We start from the raw sequence: 16,659 nt of genomic DNA on the forward strand, positions 1-16,659 counted from the left end.
AGGGTGAAAATATCACTATTTAGCTTACAGCCCAATCATAGAAAATGTTAGCGTTAAATAATTCCATCTTTGTAGTATTTGGCTTATATTTGCTATAATTTACTTATTAAATTTCTATTTGTTGTTATTTTATATACCCATATAGGGTATGACTAGAAAGGCCTCTTTGACTGTTAAAAAACAGTGTATAATATCGTATGAACACACTTAACAAGAGATTTGACAATTAAGGTGAAACCATTAGTGAGCAAAACTGCCAAAATTGCTTGTCTCATTTAAGAACCGAAACTAGGAAAAACCTTGGTCCTTAAAGGGTTAATATCTGTCTATTAAAGGGACTTGACACACAAAAATGTTCTAGTATGTATATAAAAGTGCAGTAGTTAACTTCATGAAAAAATGTTACGCAAAAGTGGTTAAATTTGACATGAAATGCACATGTAAACCCAAGTCCTGGGACTCTACTGCACATAGGCTGATATGGACAACTCACACAGAAAAGGGAGGCTTTATTAATCACAGGTACATTTAAAAAAAATACATTTTGAAAAATATTTAGAAGCAGAGAAAACGTTTGGGTATCAAACCCCTTGAATTAACATTTTTTGGTTGTTTTTTTTCCGTTTGTTTATTTTTTGGTATTTTTCAATTTATCATTTTTAATTTTTACATGTTTTTCAAATGTTTCTACTTTTTGGATTCTATTTTTGTGAGTATGTGGGTTGTTCAGATGTTTGAATAAAATGGTATAGAATTGATTTGAAATGTTAATTTCTGTTTTGTTTCCATTTATAATTTAATATTTTTTTCTTAATCTTTAACATGCTTTGATTAATTTTGTTGCTGGATCTTAGCTAATTTGAATAATTTAATTAACACTCGGACTTAGTGAAGAAAAACAACAAACGCATTCACAGACAAATTGAAATATATTTAAATTTCCAGCATCCAGTTTTCTCGTATTTATTCTTGTGAAGAATCTACAAATGTGATGACACCGTTTCTAAATGATTACAGAAAACAGACATACTGTAAAGGTATGGAAAAAATAGAACAAATTTGGGCCAGTTAGGCAGGTGCCTGGGGGGAAATCTGTGCCCCTAGGTACCTAATTAGTGGAATAACAAATCTGGCCCTGAACCTGAACTGTATAGCATTTAGTGGGTGTTAATATAATGTAATTGTCTGCAGCTGAATGTAATAATTATGTCTTGACACTTAACAGATATTTTTGGCCCTGAGCACACAAAATATGTTATTTTCTAAGTTTTATTTTTAGATTTATTATCTCTAAAAACAACTGAGAACTGATAAATTAAATGACACTAGTAATGAATAATGATATGTTTGCTACACATAACCAACCCCCCCCCCCCCAAAAAAAAAACCAAACAAACACTGAAATGTATTGTTTAAGGAACATTAACAGGACAATAAAGTCAAATTTAAACTTCCATGATTCAGACAGGACATTGCAATTGCAATTTTAAAACAACTCTTTTACTTCTATCATATTTGCTTTGTTATCTCATTATCTTTAATTGAAAAGCATATCTAGGTAGGCTCAGGACAAATATACCTCTTGTCATTGGCTCACCTGATGAGTTCAGCTAGCTCACGCATTGTTGTTATTGACCTTAGCTAGGTTTACTCTTCAACAAAGGATACAAAGCGAACAAAACAAAGCAAATTTGATTATAAGTAAATTGTAAGTTGTGTAAAATGTAATTCCCCATTTGAATCACAAGCTTTTAAAGTGATATGAAACCCAACATTTTTGTTTTATGATTCAGATAGAGCATTTAATGTTAAATAACTTTCTAATTTACTTCTGTTATCAAATTTTCTTCATTGTCTTGGTATCTTTTGTTGAAAAGCAGGGACATGTGCTTAGGGGCTAGCCCATTTCTGGGCAGCAGTTTTGCAAGAATGTAGTCCATTTGCAAGAGCGCTAGATGGTAGCACTATTTCCTGTCATGTAGTGCTCCAGATACCTATCTAGGTATCTCTTCAACAAAGAATACAATGGGAACAAAGCAAATTTGATCATAGAAGTAAATTGGAAACTTTTTCAAATTGCTTTCTCTGTCTGAATCACAAAAGAAAGTGTTTGGGTTTCACATCCCTTGAATTTTAACTTGGTTATTTCTTTAATCAGAGGTTAAATCTCACAGATAGTTTTACAATACATCCTGTGTTTATCTTGCCTGTTTCTGCTGGAGACTTTCTGGGACTGGGATGAGAGGTTATTTGTTGGCAGTGTCAGACAAGTTTTGTTTGTGGAGCTGCAATTGAAGGGGAGGAGCTGTGGGATGGACGTTGTGCAGGTTAAGCCAAGTTTTGGGCGGAGTCAGTCTGTCTGTCCCTGGTTTTGTTTTGGAAACTGGGACATTTACCCTGAAGGGTGGCACAGCAGGAAGGGCAAAGCTCTCAACCTGTGACAATAGCTCAATACGTGGTACAGTTTGCTCTCATCATACCCTCCAGTACAGTTCATGCAAACTGAGCTCATTACCAAAAGATTTTGCACAAACAACATTCTTTAAAGTCACTTTAATACAAATAAGACATCTAAAAAATGAATTCATATCTGCTTTAATGATCCTACCATAAATCACAATATCTGATATGGTTTATGTGCTGCCTTTTGGAATAATATGATATTGTATAATTATTTAGCATATGTTTTCAGCTAAAATGCCACACATTTTGCACAGTATACAGAGAATCTCTGTGCCTGAAATATTGATTTTTGTGTGTCAGGATTTTCCCAGCATCCATCCATAACACAGAGGAAACTGTATTTTTACTTAATCGACATCTTTACTGGAATGTGAACGGAATAACTCGCTGGGCAGCGTTAACTGCAATTCCGCAAGACCATATTAAAATAACAATATCAGAATATAGACTCTGTTTTAAATGCACATGGAAGCCAAAAGTTAGCATTCCTGATTCAGATAGAAAATGTAATTTAAAACATTATTTCAAGATTACTAGTGCACGTGCCTTTAACACTATATGGCCGCAGCATTTGCAACAATGTTCTAGATAAAGTAAATTACCTAATAAAAGTGCACATCCCTGAGCCTACCTCAGTATCTTTCATGGGACTTTAATCAAAATGACATGCTGCATATTTTCAATCGCATTTGCTTTATTACACCGCATATTTTCATGTGTATTCAAAAGAGTTTTTTTCTTGTACTTCTGTCTGCTTATAATGGTGGTCACCAGCAAGCAGGTAGTGAACATTTGCCGCAATAATTGAAGAATGTCTATATTCTTATTTGCTTTCTGAAAGGCATTCCAAGCCAATATGGCTGCCTGAAGTGGGAAATATTGCAAACACATATATTTTCCAGCATTGGCTTATATATACCACATTTATCAGCCTGGACAGATTGATTTTGAATAACTGCTTGAATTTTTCAAGTGGATTTTGTTGCACGACGGCAATCTCATTTGTTTTTTAATAAGGGTCATGGAAAGGAGCTTAGTTGCAATAAAAGAGACCAGGAGAACTGGGTGAATTTGAAAATAGAAGTATATATTGTTTTTTAATTGTATGTTCTGAATCATGAAAGTTGTTTTTGCTGTTATGTTATTATATATAGTGCTTTCTTTCTAGTTTATGCTCTGACATGTATATAATTGTTTTACAGGCAGGGGCAGGAGTGGAGAACAAGGAAATAACGTTTGTGAGTTAGAAGATATGTTTGTTAAGGTGGACGTTGCTGATGAACATGCAGAGCTGGGCGAGAGGGCACTAGCCCAGAGCCCTGCAGTTTGGGGGGGCCCACAATGCCAGGGGTGAGGGTATGTGAAGGTGCAATTTACATCCTGTATTTAGTATATGAAGAAGTGTTTGTGGTATCCGGAGGTGTAATATACAGTGTTATTCTTTATATGTTCAAAGTTTTCAGAGCTAAATGACCTGAAAAGGTGGAAGAATAAATAATGAAAGCATATTGCAAAGTTGTTTTATTACCCATAATGACACATTTTATATAAAAACCTCAAGATGTTTACTTTCCTTTAATTGCTAAAAGAATAATACAGCTGTGTGCTAGGTTATATATAGGGTCACAACAGTTTTGAAAACATATATACAAATGGTGTGTGATGAGGATAATCATATAAATAATAATATCATATAAAGATTTAACAAATTGACATATATCCTACATGGCAACTTTCATATTGTACACTAATTTAAATATCTAATGACCTCAGTGTCATTTATATTCCTTCTCATGTACCCAGTGCTACAGAATTGTTCAGCATTTACAAACAATAATTATAAATTATAGTAACATATACAAGATATGATTATTAATCTTTAATTAATTGTGTAATAATGCCACCGTATGAACTGTATAATAGACACCATTGCACAAGGTATATATCAGTTTGAACTACTGAACAATTTTACTTGATTTGTACAAAAGTAAAATAGGACAATCTTCCTGACAAAGCAAATCCAATCTGTAGGCTGCGGCTGGCTCATAACTTTTCCTGTACACATTTTTTATAAGCTGAATTTTTGCTCATAACTTTTGACCATTTTACTTTTTTCTTACAAACTCTTTGGTACCTGAGTTATAGCCATTTCACAGTTTACTTCCTACATAACAAACTGTATATACAAAATCTCCTTCCATTGCACAAGATCTGATCCTCTTTGGGAGAACCACAAGTCTTCTTCAGCTTCATACCTTCCCTTGGGATACAAATACGCTCTATGATTTTCAATATCAACCTCTACTTTTATGACTGCAAAATCTCTTTTTATCAGATATCACTCTCTTTACTCATCCAGATCACAAACTTTACACAATATTTTTATGGATGTACTGTGGGGCTTATTCTGCCCACATAGATTATGTCAGGGTGCCAGGAATCAGACTGAGACGAGAAGTGCAAAAATAATCACACCTTTATTAATAGCAAAAAATAATAAAAAGTCCACAAGTCAAATAACAAGCCAGGAGTCAAAACCAGAGCTGGTAGTCAGACGAGCCGAGTCAGGAGCCAAAGCGAATAGTCAGACGAGCCGGAATCAGGAACAAGGAAAACAGCAGAGTCAGGAACAAGCCAGGGATCAGGAACCAGGAAGGACGTCAGGCAGCCAGGTAATACACAGGAACTCTCACAAACAGGTCTGAGACAACTTAATGGCAAAGCATACTGAACAGAGGCCCTTTAAATAATAAGTGATGACATCACAATTCTGAGACTGCATCCTGTCTCACACGGATGATGCACACCAGTCTGGCCATAAAAGGAAATGCAGAAAATGAGCAGCATCCCCCACAATGCACCATAGTCAGCAAGAGAGGTGAGTAAAATGGCTGCCAGCAGCACATGGCAAACAAAACAGGGAACAAACCCTGACAGATTACTGCAACCTTTTTTTTAGGTTTAAGTTCTCTGTTCCCATACTTGGCTCTATTTAATGATGCGTTTTGCCTCCTTTCACTGCCTGTTTGTGATTTGTGTTCTGGGTGCTGTATACCGTTCTCCAAATTGCTGTTTTTGACCTTTAGTAGACGACTTTGGCCTGTTCCTGATTACCCTTCTAGCCTCCTGTTTTTGTACTGTCACTGCCTGTATTGATGCCGATTTTTTCCTGTTGGACCATTCTTCTGCTCAAGCCCTACTGTACTAGTCTTCAGATCACCTGACTAAGCACACCTCTTGGTTACGTCATGAGCTCTATCCAGTGTGTTATGGAAGTATGTATATGACTACTCAGCCTCTGGATTCTAACATAGGCGAACCATAACTCAGTTACATGACCAATGTCTTTCCTCCATCATGATATACTCCCTTTCATGTCTCCAAGACTACTTTATTCAGGTTACACCTCCTCTATAAATCTATTTCTCTACCTCTTTCTTCCCCTTCTGAAAGCTTCCAGTGGTCTTTGAAAACTCACCTAACCTTTATATCATCATATCGGCCCAATATAAACTTACAGCTTCTTTACAACTACAAACCATTATACAAGCTTATACAAACATTCCTACACCTCTTAACTCACTCAAAACCTCCATATTGTAAGGTTTTCAGAGCAGGTATATGTTCTTCCTGAGTGTACCTATTCATATTTTCAATGTCTAACAACAATGTACGCCCACCATAATAAAGCTAAGCAAGCTGCACACATTTGCACTTTACAAATAAACAATAATAATAAGTACTAAAACTAAACTACTACTGCCTTATGACTCATACATAGCCACAATACAGTGTGACACACTATTCTGAGTGTCTTTTCCAGATAGTACAATGAATCACCATTTTCACATTATAAAATGAGTCAGAAATAATAATCATGTTGTTCTCTTGTGTGACCATCAATAACACAGCTGTATAAGAATCTTGCATTTATTTTTATTAAATACTAATGCAATTTATATTGTATACTAATGATATTCAAACATCGAATACTTTGTTGAAACGTGTGTAAATATTTTGTGATATTATTTTTAAGCAATGTGCGCTGTTAATGTAATTACTTAAAACATATCAGTTGGTTAGTAGATATCCTAAAGGGACATTCCGGCCAAATAGATTAACTACATATTTGAATAGAAACATATTTGCAATATACAGTACATGTATTGGCACTTTTAGTAAAGGTTATCACTGTTTTAATGTTAGCATTTTCTCTGCACGTGCATGTGAAGCATAGCTAGATATTCTCAGTGCACCAGCATTTTAAATACTGCAGCTGCTCAGAGTGCCAGTGGGGCTTGTAAAATATCATCAATTAACACATTAAGTCATTACCAGATGGTACAATCATCTTAGGCTTTCTAAGCAAGTGCTATGTTTAAAATGCTGGCGCATGCTGCATACTTAGATACACTTTTGAAATAGCTATAGCTTTTATTAGAAGAATGTCCCAATTTCTAAAGTGAAACCAGAGACTGCCCAGACTCTATCTATGCCACATATACGGCTCTATCCACAGACCACCAATGGCTTTGCCCATACGTCTCTCTCATTCATTATAGACTTCCCAGTCTTGAAACCATCAAGCAAATGATAGGTATGTTATATGTAACAATAAACCACAGAGGGCCAGATTACAAGTGGTGTGCTATTTAGAGATTTCACTCAAACGATAACACTGTTAGAAGTAAAGATTTTGCAAACACAGGTAAGTGTGCGTATTACAAGCGGAAATTAAACTTTTGTGCGTGAGTGAAACCCAAACACAAAAACTAAAGGACTTTGGTTAACGCAACTGTGCCAACTTATTCTCCCCTTAGACTTCAATGGAGAATGGAGAAAAATCTTACACTTATCGCTTGTGAGTTAACCTGACACCATATTAAACCTACATTGCTATACCCAACAGGAGTTATTGATATTTCACACTGCAATGTTCTTCACATGCAGGAAATTGTATTTTTATTTAAAATAGATATTTCTATATAGATCTATATATACCTTTATCTATATAGATATAAATGTATGGATATATACAGTATTTAACATTAACATTATAATATATTTATAGTTTTATTTTTTATTTTTTTTTAAATAAAAAGTAAATATATTTCTATGTGAAGAACATTGGCATGTAAATTATGTGTAATGTGCTTCAGATTGCACGTTGTAGGTCTAACGCGGTGTCAGGTTGGGGAACACCAGTAAGCTTCTTAACAATTGCGGTATACTACAGTAATTTATCAGTTCTGTTTTAACCCCTACAATTTCTAAATAATATGGTGTTAGCCCCTTGCTGTTAACCAGTCAATTTGCCCCATACAAGGCTTTTGCATACAACACTACATATGTCGAGTGGGTCCCCAGGATTTTATTATGTATTTTATTATGTATTTTCCCAAGTATTTGTAGAGCACCTTAGAAACCGCTTTTCTCATAACACTGATAGGTCTCTGCATTGGGGTAGGATATAATAGTGGAGTCTACTAGCTAAATATTGTGTTATTAGGTGTGAGTTTTATCTTTTTATTTCGCCTAATATGATAACTTATAAATCAGATTCTCACTCCTCTTTCGTACTCTCCACTCCGATATAACTAGTACTGTTTATCTATGTAGAGTTTTCCCTAGAAGAAATCCAAAGAGAATTTTGGTACACTAATACAAATATTCACATCATTGATCCCGAGACTGGGATCGCCTTTCCCCGGCTGCTTTCGGCACAATACTCACTTTGTTTTCAAAAGACTAGTGTTGACTAGTCACGCTTCAGCGTACCGGTTGCCCCTAACAACGGAGTTATACCCCTCACCATTGGCCAGCATAGACGCACAGCGTATGACGCCACACAAACACGTGGGGACACACGCCCACCTGGACCGCATGTAAATACAAGCCGGCTACACAGTACACCACATTGCCTCTGACGAAGAAGTCCTGACACTTCGAAACGCGTAAGGTTCTCCAGGTGTGGTAGTACTGTTTCCCCACTTGCATCCATATAGTGTGTACCGGCGTCGCTCATAGCTCCTGACCTCAGGACATACCTTCTTGTCTAGAACTTTGTTTCTGCTACTTACACGGCAGACCTTACCCCGCTGGAACCTCACTCTGACCTGCTGCAGACGGTCAAAGAGTTTGTTCAGGGAATTAAAAAGGACTTTAAGTTAGTCTACCTAGCCACAGTAGAGACATTATTATCTAATCTTCAGTGGTGAAAGCATCACCTTCCTGCAGATTCCGTTTACTGTTTATGTGCCTATACTTACCTCATATACGATTGAGGTTTGAACATGTGAGTGCAATTCCTATGATTTTAATGTAAATAAATTTGCTAATTTTCACTGGATTACGCTATGTCTGCTTTCTTTTCTTTTCTCCACCTTTGCCTGTGAGACAACTGGGAAATACCCTGAGACGAAATCACTACCATATTGCAAAGATTCATCGAAGCACAAGATACAGGAAGTTCCTAACCCAGGACTACCATACACAAGGCGGCACAGAAAGAACAAGCACAGACAGCGGCGGACCACAGATCCACACCTATACCATATGACTACACATTACCTCATATGATTGAGGTACCTTCCGGTAAGAAGACATCAATACTTTTTTTTGCCTGGGATTTACTGCTTATGAATTAAGAGCATTTACCATTCATATATATATATATATTGTTCATAATGACTCAATATCACAGACTATAAAATTATTCCTCTATTATATTGGATTTTAAAGGGTAATAACTGTTTGAAGCTGCGCAGAAGTACTTTGATTTTTTCTCTTTGATTGATAATATATTTATAGTTTTATTTTTTTATTTTTTTTAAATAAAAAGTAAATATATTTCTATGTGAAGAACATTGGAATGTAAATTATGTGTAATGTGCTTCAGATTGCGCGTTGTAGGTCTAACACGGTGTCAGGTTAGCGCACATGAAAAATTAGTTACATTAAGGTATGTTATGTAAATATTAAAAATAAAGGGCTAGTGTTTTGTTATTTTTTTTTCCCCACAATCACAAAAACTCAGCTGGAGTTAAGCTTTTGGCTCTAGTCGGGTTGCGTTTGTGCTTCAAGTTAAATACAAAAACGTATTTTGTGCAAGCAGTAACCCAAATAGTGCAAAAATCCTAACTTAAGTTTTCGCATTTGCATGCATGTATTCCCCCATAGAAATCAATTGAGAAAAAAAAATGAAAAAAAAACACCTGAGTTTGCACAAACACGATCGCATTTTCGCATTCCCCCATAGTTAACGAAGAAAAAAAATTGTTGAAAAAATAAACACCCATTGCACAAACAACATAGTATATTCGCATTAGCAAATGTGAAATATTTACAGTAAATATATAGTTAAAATCTTTATTAAATATGAATTTTGCATGTATATGTTTTTATATATTTTCATCTACTTAATGGCAACGGGCTCTAATGCATATAAGTGTAATTGTTCTTTGTAATGTATTTTTAAGTGTTTTATGCAACTTTTTTGTTTTTCCAAAAACAGTTAACCACAGCTCTGAGATGGCAGTAATGATTGCGCTCAACTTGTAATATAAGCGCAATTAAAAAAGCTCATGAAAAGACGATATTGCTTGGGCAAAACAGTTTGCGCCTCACTTGTAATCTAGCCCAAAGTATTGTAAAAAATATTTAAAATAATTAATAAATAATATAGTTACTGTAAAATATACATCTATATTCTAAGGAAATTTTAAAATATTTAAGTACATCTATAATAATTACTTACATTAATTAATAATACTATTCAATATTTTAGTGCACACACATATATAAAATAGCCATTTGCTTTCAAATACATGGCCATATACCATATACTTTTGAACCCTTATAAATAATATTTAATAATATTTTTATGACAAATTATTATCAGATGTGTGTAAATGAGTGCAACTGTTTATTTTAAAGTATTTATGTTATGTTTGGTGCAACTTTTGGTTTAGCCCTAACCCTTTACGCGAACTAGAAGCATTTACTTCCAACTTGTAATATGTGCTATATTTAGCACACCACTTGTTATCTCACCCAGAGTACGATGACAAACTGTTCCTAATCTCTTGCCATGAATTCATTTAAAAGGTGAGAGCATAATTAGCTGGTTTCTTTTTTTAAAAAAAAATCCAAATATAAATCTTTTACTAATTATTGCAGCATAAGCATTTTCCACTTATTGTAAGAACATTTAACACATGTAATTACTCTTTTTAGCCAAGAGATCTTCTATGACATTTTAGTGATTAAACATTAAAATACTTTTAAACATAAATAGGGTTACCAGCTGCCCATCGTGACATTACTCAACTAGCAGGTGCCATAGGAGATGTGGGAGAGGAAGTCACACTGTTCCCCAAAATTTTTTACCTGCTCACAAAAAAAGTGATTTTTTTAATCCCCATTCGTCTAAACAAAATTTAATGATTTTACCTCCTTGACCCATTCGGCTGCCAGCAACAAACACAATGCAATGAGTTTACCTCCTTGACTGCTGATAAGTAACACACACAAGGCAGTGATTTAAATCCCTTCCGTGAACAAAAGTATACAATGTGCTAATTATACTCACTTTATGTTCGCAAACCCGACTGGAATACACACATTTTTTATGTGCACTAACCCAACAAGAGGTAGATTAAGGTGCATTACGTATTTATTTATTTATTCATTTTAAAATATTAAAAATTATTAATAATTAATGTAAATAATTAATAAAATTCTAAAAAACAATAGAATATATGTGTATATTTTACAGTAACTATAATAATTATTATTATTAATATTTTTTCAATATTTAATATTTATATAACATGCCTTAAGATAACTATTTTTTATGTGCTCTAACCAGTCACCGTGTAAGACCAACAGCGTAAAACCCAAAGTGCATTACACATATTTTACATTCCAATGTTCTTCACATTGAAAAATTTTTTTCTTTTTCTTTTTAAATATATATATATATATATATATATATATATATATATATATATATATATGTAAAATATGGTGTTGGGTTAGCGTGCAAACAAGCAATGTGTTTTTTTAAAGCACGCTTCATTTAAGTCATGATATCCGAAGTCATTTAGTTAACGCATTCTACTTGTAATATTTAGCCCAGAATTGTGAGTCAGTAACATACAAAGGCCGGTGATATAACAATTTTTGACAGTAGCAAAGCAATTTTTGTCTCTTCTTTATGCCAGGAACATATACAGCAGTCATTTAAATCCGTAGTGGTGATTCTTTTTTTTTTGCCAGTACTAAATACCTAATTTTTTTTAGCTGCAGCTCAAGGGACCTAAAATGGCCATTAAAATGTTCAGTATTTTTGGATAGACTTTATAAGACAACTAGTTAAATTACTGAACTGTCCAATTCAACACTGCACACCTGTCAATCCTAATGCTAGATGCTTCTTTGAAACAAAGATGTATGTTGATGCATCCAATTAAAGGCTTTAGCAGAAAGGTTATATGCAGAACACACCACGTGGGTGACCTTATGACCCCAAACAGAAAGTCTTATTCAGAACAAATCTAACTAAACTCCTAGTGAAGCGTGGGGAGAAACAAAACCCAGCCCCCACCAGGACACCATGTAATCTCCAGCCTAGTTTAAAGATTTATTTTTTTATTATCATCTACATGTTTGGGAATCCTTGTGGTCTTAAAGAGAAAAGCACTTTATATATTGTTATTAATATAAGCCTGCTCCTAATGTATCCTCTCGCTACCCTAAATATAACCTAAAACTACCTTTAACCTTTCCCTAAACAAAACTTATCCAAACATATCCCTAACCCTAAGCCAAGCCCATCTCTGCCCTAAACCAAACATATCCCTGGTCCTAACCCTAAATTATCCCTAGCCCTAACCTTAATCTACCCCTGGCACAAACCCTACGTTATATATATACTTAAGGGCCAATTTACTAAGCTACAGATGCAGCTGATTCTGCGTGAGCCTTCAGGTTCGCCGGAAGCAATCATTCCCATCGGATACGATCAGGATAATTGACTCCCCCCCGGTAAAGTGGCCGATTGGTTGCGAATGTGCAAGGGGTGGCACAGAAATGCTTGTGCAATGTTAAATGCTGACAGCTTATGCCATCGGCATTTAGCGATGTCGGGCGGACATGATCCTCTACAGCGAATCATGTCCGTCCGACTTATCATAAATCTACCCCTTAGTCCTAATCCTAACCTTAACCTACCCCTGGCACAAAAACCTTAGTTATCTCTATCCTTAGTCCTAGTCCTAACCTATCCCTAGCCCTAACCTTAACTTACCCCTAGCACTAACCCTGTTATTTCTATCCCTAACCCTAAGTCAAACACATCTCTACCCTAACTGAAATGTATACCTGGTCTTAACCTTAACCTATCCTATCTCTAACCTTAACCTAGCCCTAACCCTAACCCAAAACCTTAAGCCATCTCTAGTTCTAACCCAAACCCTAAACCCGCCTCTAGCCCGAACCTTAAACTACCCCTACCATTAACCCTGTTATTTTTATCCCTTACCCTAAGTCAAACACATCTCTGCCCTAACTCAAATGTATTGCTGGTCCTAACCTTAACCTATCTCTAACCCTAATCTACCCCTAGCCCTAACCCAAACCCTAAACCCATCTCTAGCCCTAACCCAAACGTATCCCTAGTCCTAACCCTAACTTATCTTTATAACTAGTGGTAGCCCTATCTTATGCCTAGCCCTTAACCTATCTTATCTTTACCCCTAGCACTAACCATAATTATATCCTTAGTACTAACCCTAACTTATCCCTATAACTTGTAGTAGCCCTAATTTATGTCTAGCCCTAAACCTATCTTATCTATATCCTTAGTGCTAATCCTAACTTATGCTTAGCTCTAAAGCCATCTTATCTCTATACCTAGCACTAACCATAATTTATGCCTAGCTCTAGTCCTATCTTATCTATATCCTTAGCACTAACCATAACTTATGCCTAGCTATAATCCTATCTTATCTCTATCCCTAGCACTAACCATAACTTATGCTTAGCCCTAAACATATCGTATCTCTATCCCTAGCACTAACTGTAACTTATGCCTCGCTCTAAACCTATATTATCTCTATCCCTAGCACTAACCCTAATTTATGCCTAGCTCTAATCCTATCTTATCTATATCCCTAGCACTAACCATAACTTATGCCTAGCCCTTAACCTATCTTATCTATATCCCTTATGTATAGCCCTAAACCTATCTTATCTTTATCACTAGCCCTAACCATAACTTATGCGTAGCCAATAAGCTATCTTATCTCTATCCCTAGCACTAACCCTAACTTATGCCTAGCTCTGATCCTATTTTATCTCTATCTCTAGCACTAACCCTAACTTATGCCTAGCTTTAAAGCTATCTTATCTTTATCCCTAGCACTAACCCTAACTTATGCCTAGCTCTGATCCTATTTTATCTCTATCTCTAGCACTAACCCTAACTTATGCATAGCTCTAAAGCTATCTTATCTCTATCCCTAGCACTAACCATAACTAATGCCTAGTAGTGATGTCGCGAATAGTTCGCCAGCGAATAGTTCCCAGCGAACATAGCATTTTCGCGTTCGCCGCTGCGGGCGAACATATGAGATGTTCGATCCGCCCCCTATTCATCATCATTGAGAAAACTTTGACCCTGTATCTCACAGTCTGCAGACACATTCCAGCCAATCAGCAGCAGACCCTCCCTCCCAGACCCTCCCAGCTCCTGAACAGCAGCCATTTTAGATGCATTCGGAAGCTGCATTGTTAGTGAGAGGAGGGACAGTGTAGCTGCTGGTGATTTAATAGGGAAATTGATAGCTAGGCTAGTGTATTCAGTGTCCACTACATCCCTGAAGGACTCCTCTGATCTCTGCTGTAAGCACAGCACCCCAAAAAGCCCTTTTTAGGGCTAGAACATCTTTTTTTTTTTCTTTCCTGTGTAATCTAATTGCAGTTGCCTGCCTGCCAAGCCACTTGCCCAGTGCCACCACTCATATCTGGTGTAACAGTAGTGTAAATTTAAAAAAAAAAAACTTTTTTGACTGTGAAACATCAGTCTGCTAGTGTAATCTAATTGCAGTTGCCTGCCTGCCAGCGTGTGTGCCAGACCCACTTGCCCAGTGCCACACCACTCATATCTGGTGTAACAGTAGTGTAAATTTTAAAAAAAAATTTTTTGACTGTGAAACATCAGTCTGCTTGTGTAATCTAATTGCAGTTGCCTGCCAGCGTGTGTGCCAGGCCCACTTGCCCAGTGCCACCACTCATATCTGGTGTAACAGTAGTGTAAATTTAAAAAAAAAAAACTTTTTTGACTTTGAGACATCAGTCTGCTAGTGTAATCTAATTGCAGTTGCCTGCCTGCCAGCGTGTGTGCCAGGCCCACTTGCCCAGTGCCCCCACTCATATCTGGTGTAACAGTAGTGTAAATTAAAAAAAAACAAAAACTTTTTTGACTGTGAAACATCAGTCTGCTTGTGTAATCTAATTGCAGTTGCCTGCCTGCCAGCGTGTGTGTCAGCCTCACAGCGTATACTGTGCCCACTTGCCCAGTGCCACCACTCATATCTGGTGTAACAGTAGTGTAAATTTAAAAACAAAAAACTTTTTGGACTGTGAAACATCAGTCTGCTTTTTTGTGTCAGGCTCACAGCGTATACTGTGCCCACTTGCCCAGTGCCCCCACTCATATCTTGTTTAATAGTAGTGTAAGTGTACATTTAAAAAAAAAAAAAAAAAACTTTTTGGACTGTGAAACATCAGTCTGTTTTTTGTTTCAGGCTCACAGCTTATACTGGGCCCACTTGCCCAGTGCCACCACTCATATCTTGTTTAATAGTAGTGTAAGTGCACATTTAAAAACAAAAAAAATTTTTTGGACTGTGAAACATCAGTCTACTATTTTGTTTCAGGCTCACAGCTTATACTGGGCCCACTCGCCCAGTGCCACCACTCATATCTTGTTTAATAGTAGTGTAAGTGTACATTTAAAAAAATAAAAACTTTTTGGACTGTGAAACATCAGTCTGCTTTTTTTGTGTCAGGCTCACAGCGTATACTGTGCCCACTTGCCCAGTGCCACCACTCATTTCTTGTTTAATAGTAGTGTAAGTGTACATTTAAAAACAAAAAAAACTTTTTGGACTGAGTCTGTGAAACATCAGTCTGCTTTTTTGTTTCAGGCTCACAGCTTATACTGGGCCCACTTGCCCAGTGCCACCACTCATATCTTGTTTAATAGTAATGTAAGTGTACATTTAAAAAAATAAAAACGTTTTGGACTGTGAAACATCAGTCTGCTTTTTTGTGTCAGGCTCACAGCGTATACTGTGCCCACTTGCCCAGTGCCACCACTCATATCTTGTTTAATAGTAGTGTAAGTGTACATTTAAAAAAAAATGACAGGCAGAGGCAGGCCACCCCGCAGGTGCCGTCGTGGTTGTGGTGCTGTGATTCCCTTTGGCACTAGAATAATGCCCAGTGTTCAGAGGCCACGTCCCATGAACTCAAAAAGTTCTGAGGAGGACATAGTTGACTTTATAACACTGGACACCTAATCTTCTATAGCTTCTGCTCCGAACCTTGACGCACCATCCTCCTGCAGCTTATCTTCAGGGACCTCTCAAGTTACCACTCGCCCGCCTGCCGCTACCACCAACACTAGCACCACAGCCGCTTCACTTGATCTGTCAGAGGAGTTTTTTACACATCAGTTGGAAGAAATGAGTGATGCGCAACCATCATTGACAGAGTATGTAGGTAACAGTGATATGTCTCAGTCAGGCATCATTACAGACATGGACGTACGGTGTGATGATGATGATGTTGTACCCGCTGCTGCTTCCTTTGTTGATTTGTCAGATACAAGTGAAGCGGTTGATGATGACGATGCGTCCGTGGATTTCACGTGGGTGCCCGCTAGAAGAGAAGAAGAACAGGGGGAAATGGGGAGACAGAGAGGAGGAGGAGGAGACGAGTTGGAAGCAGGGGGAGGTCATTGCAAGAAGCTAGTGGCACAGTCAGACAGCATGCATCGGCACCCGGGGTCAGCCAGACAGCACGCCAATCAATGCATGCTGTTGCCACCACCAGAATGCCGTCATCGCAGAGCTCAGCAGTGTGGCATTTTTTGTGTGTGTCTGCCTCTGACAACAGCGATGCCATTTA

This window comes from Bombina bombina, chromosome 6 (assembly GCF_027579735.1).
Source record: "Bombina bombina isolate aBomBom1 chromosome 6, aBomBom1.pri, whole genome shotgun sequence".
In the NCBI taxonomy this organism is placed as follows: Eukaryota; Metazoa; Chordata; class Amphibia; order Anura; family Bombinatoridae; genus Bombina; species Bombina bombina.